The 5,362-nt window shown below is 43.0% G+C and overlaps 1 long non-coding RNA gene across 1 annotated transcript; it reads left to right on the top strand.

Annotated features, from left to right (window-relative positions):
- Positions 1–1,232: 1,232 nt before the first annotated feature.
- On the top strand, positions 1,233–4,294 carry LOC139635340 (uncharacterized). The gene is made up of 2 exons (XR_011694180.1): positions 1,233–2,161; positions 3,579–4,294. It is a non-coding gene; the product is annotated as an uncharacterized lncRNA (long non-coding RNA).
- Positions 4,295–5,362: the final 1,068 nt, after the last annotated feature.

The following is a 5,362-nucleotide window of genomic DNA, read 5'->3' as shown; positions in this document are numbered from 1 at the left end:
GCAGGCAAACTAGCTCCACCACAACAGTAACATGCTACTTATGCACTGAAAAAAAGTGAAATATAATAAGATATCAGTCACAGAGGCAATTTTTCTGCACAATAAGTAATACTTTGACTACAATTATGCCTATAATAATTTTGCACTTTTACTTAATTAGTGCTGCAAATGCAGGATTTTTACTGATAATTGAGTATTTTAAAGTTACAGTATTGGCACTTTTACTTTGGTGAGAGATCTGAGCAGTCGTGAGTCAGTCTGGTATCTGATGTTGTGGCTCTGAGGCTGCAGTTCTACCTTTTAGCCAGCAGGGGCTCCCTGGAGTCTCTGCAGCAGCCCTGAGGAGGGGCGCGGCTCTGCACTGATTCAGGTCAATGAGTTCCTTGTGGTGAGGAGAACAGTCAGGCTCGGTGCCAGAGATGCGCACATGCAGCACACACACACACACACACACACACATACATTCACATATGCAGTCTAAAAAGCAGTGACACCACATTCAGCAGTCTTATTATTAACCCCCAGTGATATTTATATGACCCTGTGCTTGTCCCTGATATAGCATATAGAGCCGACCTCGGGTGGGATGGGGTGAGACACACACACACATTAATCTGAGCACAGGATGTACAGTACCTGCACTGTGACCTACTGTATGTGCCAGTGTGTATGTTTGACTTGTTGAGTGCTGAAGATGGTAAATGTAACTGAAGCTGCTTAAGAATGTGTGTGCGTGTGTTTGTGTGCGTGTGTGGACAGAAAATGACCGGCTTCATTGTGTTCATGCATGCATATGACAGGTATCTGTGAGTGTCAGTGTGCGTTGAGGAGGGAGTGGGGGTGGGGGGTTAGTTTTGATGAGGGCTGTTGCATAGCGTTGTGCGGCAGAGAGGATTGAGTTACATGTATAAAGTGCAGGGTGGAGATCTGGGAGCTGCGAGCTGAGCCAAGGTGCTGCTACAGTACTGCTGCGACTGCAACACACACACATTATATACAGAGAGAGAGAGAGAGAGAGAGAGAGGGGGAAATGAGGTCGACTTGGCACTCCGTCAAATTTCTCTCTCCTGCTCGCTCTCGCCAAGCGCTGCGTAGGATACTACACTACACACACACAGGGGCTCTGCTCTACTGCACCATTTTAGAAGGCTGGGGGTGTACAGTGCACACACTTGCTGACGCAAACTGCAATTTTAGACAAAAATGAATTCATACACTGAATGAAGGGGGGGCATATTAAGTGGATTCACCTCATACAAAGAAAAGCCCTTGGTATTTTTTGGGCCAGTTTCAGTGCAGTGGAGCATTTTCTGAAGACTATAGTTATTGAGCCTAGTTATTTAATAGCCAGTATGTATTTTTTTCTCCCCCAGAAGTCACATATCAATCCTCTGCCAATTTGTTAGTTGTAGCATTCAATAGTAGAAAATGCTCCAAAGGGACTGAAAATCTACTTCTTTCATCATAGTGCAGAAGCCTCTGATTCCCCAAGCAGCTCAATTACTCCTCTGATGTGGTTTTCATTTTTCATGGTAACTCCTCCATCATGACAGCTCTAGCACAAAAAAAAAGAAAAGAAAAGCTAAATTATTGTGGCTTTTGCATTGGAGGAAAAGAAACACATCCATTGTTTGTTGAATTGCACGCAGGGGTTACAGTAATAAATGCTCCCTGCCCGCAGGTTCAGTTATATAAAACCACAAAACTCAATGTGAGTGACATTTAGGTATACTGTGTGTGCTTCACAGCTGCCCTCCTGGACTCCCACTCCCACGTTCACCTTGAAAGCAATCTCTGCACCCTTTCCTCCCTTCCTTTTCCATCCCTCTCCCTCCCCCCTGCACAAGGAAAAAAAAAAAAGAGAAATTCAGTTTGGCCGATATAATCCCTCCTGAGTCCTCCGTGGTATTTTAAAAAGACATTGGCCCTTACACAAGCTAAGCTGCTTAATATTAATACCACAGTCGTTCCTTGCCGTTTCCCGTGTTTGCAGTGGACGCATGTGTCGGGGCTATATATAGGCTAACTGGGCTAATAAATAGGGATTAGGCAACTCGGTGGTGCTGATTGAAAAATGGTGTACGTCAGAAGGAAGCTGACAGATTAGACCCCCGGTAGTTATGTGTGGATTACAGCAGAGCAGTCACCTGACAAGAGAGAGGTAGGACTGAGATGGGAGGTGGGATGGAGAGAGAAAGAGAGGTCATTCATGGGGTAAGACGGGGAAAGAGGCTGAGAGTGAAATGATATACAGAGATAAAAGAGGAACTGGTGAAAGAAGTATTCAGACCCTTTACTTCAGTTAAGGAAGCACTACAGTGTAGAAATGCTATGTGACAAGTAGAAGCATTCAGATTTTACTTAAAGCACCAAAGGATTAGCTAAATGCACATAAAATATCAGTATATATCAGCATATCAGTATCATAGTTCTCAATATGCAGAATCCATTTGTTGAGAACTATTTTCGGTTGAATGATCCAATATCAAGTCTTGAGATCCTCAGATTGATCTGAGATCTTTTCGTAGGCTGTGGTTACTTCTTACAATTAAAAAAAAAAAATTATAATATAGACTGGATTGTACAACACTGGGAAGCCATCACATCTGCAATCATTCTATCTTTCAGCACAACGATCGCCAGGAAGACAGTAGAAATATCTGTTGTGTCTCAATTTGCATACTTCCACACTCACATAAGCTATTTTGAATGCACAAGTATGTTCACATTGTACAGCAACATGCAGCGCACTATAAGTACCCGCATGGTGCAGTCAAAATGGAAAAGAAATTGAGTGTAAAACGATGGACACTTCTGACCCTGAACAGTCACCATCTTGGCAACATAGTGGAAGGGGAGGGACCGCCATCATATTTTCAAACCTGTGAAAACAGTGTCCATCAAGTGAGCAAGGCAGCAGGGAGGCAGGAAACAATCACGGTCACATGATGCGATCATCATTTCCAGTGAGTGCACAACAACAGTGTTTGATCTGGCACAACACTACCCTGTCAAAACTGAGTATACTGTGTACACAGTGTACTCCATGTGACTGAAGTATCCGGTTTGAGACACAACAATGGCCTTCACATTACAGTGTATTTCACTGGGTGTCTGTACGCATGTATTTGAGTGGCCAGCTCAAAAAAGTGAGACAGCTGGATACATTGGCTCTTTTCAATCACATATATCACACAGCTATAGATTGCTTAAGTGTTTGAATTGCTGATTTTAACTACAAATGTGTAAAGTTGCATAAATGGAAATACTCCAGTGATGTATTAAACTGAACTCAAGTACAGTGCTGATTTCGGAACAAAAGGAAACAGAAATATTTAGAGGGGGCCAGAAAAAAAGAACCAAATAAATATGTGCGGTCGATTAAAAAAGAAGCTGCTTCAGAGGGAAGAAGAAAAACAAGGGAGGAAGAGAAACGGAGATGGCAGGGAGAACAGGCAGGCCTATTGTCAGAGAGGACAGAGAGATAATGTTACTGTTTGTGAACTGTACACTAAGCAGGCATTTTGTGATAAGTTTGCGGGAAGTGGCTGCTAAAAAATCGCCTTTCTCATTTCCAGAACACCCATCGCGGCTCTGCACGGGCGAGCTCAGCTTACAGCATTTGATTGTATGGCACATTGCTGCGTGAGTGACGGCTCTGGGATCTGCGGCGCGGACGCCCCGGTTACGCCGTCTCCTTTGATCACAGACGCAAAATACGGCACTGCAAAGAGGAGGAGACATGTGGAAGCTCATCTGTTGTCCCTTGACGACCTTTTCATCGCTGACATTTTATTGTTTCCCTTCTGGCTGGGTTCAGCCCTCTGAAAAAAAAAAAAAATGTGGGTATGTGTGTGTATGTGTGTGCTCAAGTGTGCAATTGCCTGTGTGTATTGAGTGGTGCACTTGAGCCCTGCTCCCTGACATGCTAATAGCAGGTTTTCATCTTCTACAGATGTGTGTAGGACTGTGTTTCTTACCCACACACACACACACACACTGTGTTTTGGAAAATTTGATTGAAGCTGCCGATAGTCGATATTCAGTTATATTTAAATCAGACAATTTTCACAGCCGTAAATTACATGGATTTAAAGTTTCCCGCAGACTTTTCTTCTTGGCAGCCTGAAGTGACAGTGCCTCTAAAACAACATCTAGAGCCTCACTGGAGGCACCGAACCCGCTGGAACACTTGTAGATGGTATTTTGGGTGTGTTTGCAGCTGCATAAAGAGCTCTTGTTACATGAAGTACAATTTATATTAATGCTGTTAAATAAAGGAATTAAAATGGAATTGACTCGAGTCCACAGCCATGCTATTAACTCTGTGGGGAACTTAAAGTGATCGTTCGGGTTATTTGAAGTGGGGTTATGTGACGTTCTCATCTATAGTCAGTGTAGTACGTGCAGTAGATTCAGATCAGCACGCCCCCAGTTTACAGAAGCAGCTGGGAGCACTGGCATAGAGGCTGAGTGATATGCTGCTGTGGATGGGGCCATTCGCAAAAAATGTGTTGTAGCCACATGAAAAAGTGTCTACAGAAAAAAACTAATATCAGTTTAAGTGTACGCTTAACTTTGAATATTTTCACCACTTCATCTTGCCGTCGAACAGCCATTGCACTACCATATTCCTACACACAAGTGCAGCGACGCATAGCTCTGTCTGACTCAAATAGCAGATCTGGGGAGTAATATGGTGTGGGCCATAGTTACGCTTGTGCATAGGAATACGGAATAAGCTGTGTTTAGGCTACATGCATATATTAGCATGCTAACTTGCTCATAGAGACGATGTCAGTGCAGATGATACCATGATTATCATGTTAGCATGCTAACAGAATCAGAATTAGAATTTCCTCTTAAGCTGTTGTATAAAGGGTTCATGGGCAAAAGCACTGCAAAACTAGAATGGCACAGATTGGAGCATTTACCTCCACCAATCCTACACTTCTGTTAGATCTGCACCAAATTGTACAAACTCATAGATCTCAATGCCATAAACATGTCTAAACATTATTTTCTGAGAGACTGGTGAAAGTTTTGAAAAATGTTCTATCTTGCAATGTTAAAGAAAATCATATAAAAAAAAAAATTCCAAGGTGTCCCAACAGACACGTGTGAAAACGTAACCTCCTTGGCAGAGGTAATAATTAAGCAAATGACTAAAACGTGGAAAGCAAATGGAATTTCCTTCATATCAAACCCTGATGCGCATGCACACATAACACAGACAAAGACACACACTCTCACAACCACATCTGTGGATCTGAACCAGCAGGGAAAGAAATTTCAAAAACGAGAGGATTCAATGCAGACGCTGGCCTCAAACTCCAAGGCGGCCGCTGCGTTTTCTCCTGAG

Source organism: Trachinotus anak, unplaced genomic scaffold (genome assembly GCF_046630095.1).
Source record: "Trachinotus anak isolate AG129_WGS33_773 ecotype Australia unplaced genomic scaffold, CSIRO_AGI_Tana_v1 ptg000018l, whole genome shotgun sequence".
Classification (NCBI taxonomy): Eukaryota; Metazoa; Chordata; class Actinopteri; order Carangiformes; family Carangidae; genus Trachinotus; species Trachinotus anak.
The sequence above is the reverse complement of the archived record's forward strand: the minus strand, read 5'-3'. Positions and strand labels throughout refer to the sequence as shown.